Raw genomic sequence first — 542 nt, 5'->3', positions numbered from 1 at the left:
ACCAAATTCATTGATTAGCTCTAGTAGTTTTCTGGTGGCATCTTTAGGATTCTCTATGTATAGTATAATGTCATCTGCAAACAGTGACAGTTTTACTTCTTCTTTTCCAATTTTTATTCCTTTTATTTCTTCTTTTCTCCTCTGATTGCCGTGGCTAAGACTTCTAAAACTATGTTGAATAATAGTGGCGAGAGTGGACATCCTTGTCTTGTTCCTGATCTTTGAGGAAATGCTTTCAGTTTTCATTATTGAGAATGATGTTTGCTGTGGGTGTGTCGTATATGGCCTTTGTTATGTTGAGGTAGGTTCCCTCTATGCCCACTTTCTGGAGAGTTTTTATCACAAATCGGTGTTGAATTTTGTCAAAAGCTTTTTCTACATCTATTGAGATGCTCATATGGTTTTTATTCTTCAGTTTGTTAATATGGTGTATCACACTGACTGATTTGCCTATATTGAAGAATCCTTGCATCCCTGGGATAAATCCCACTTGATCATGGTGTATGATCCTTTTAATCTGTTGTTGGATTCTGTTTGCTAGT

This window comes from Physeter macrocephalus, chromosome 2, assembly GCF_002837175.3.
Source record: "Physeter macrocephalus isolate SW-GA chromosome 2, ASM283717v5, whole genome shotgun sequence".
NCBI classification, from domain to species: Eukaryota; Metazoa; Chordata; class Mammalia; order Artiodactyla; family Physeteridae; genus Physeter; species Physeter macrocephalus.
The sequence above is the reverse complement of the archived record's forward strand: the minus strand, read 5'-3'. Positions refer to the sequence as shown.